Genomic DNA, 279 nt, shown 5'->3' on the forward strand with positions numbered 1-279 from the left:
ATTTACTTCTACTTGATTAAAGCTCAAAGCAGTTCCTTTCGTCTGCTTGCCTTTATATGCTTTAGGCCCTTTCTTAAGCTGTTACACAGGAATGAAATTATTATTTTCTTTTTCTTTTTTTTTTGAGTTGGAGTCTCACTCTGTCACCCAGACTGGAGAGCGGTGGCTGGGAGCGGCCACCGCAGCCTCAACCTGCTGGGCTCCGGCGATCCTTCCGCTTCAGCCTTCCAAGTAGCCGAAACTACAGGTGCGCGCTACCACGCCCGGCTAATTTTTGAT

The sequence above is a fragment of the Carlito syrichta genome, unplaced genomic scaffold (assembly GCF_000164805.1).
Source record: "Carlito syrichta isolate Samal-C Ts95f unplaced genomic scaffold, Tarsius_syrichta-2.0.1 Scaffold305658, whole genome shotgun sequence".
Taxonomy (NCBI): domain Eukaryota; kingdom Metazoa; phylum Chordata; class Mammalia; order Primates; family Tarsiidae; genus Carlito; species Carlito syrichta.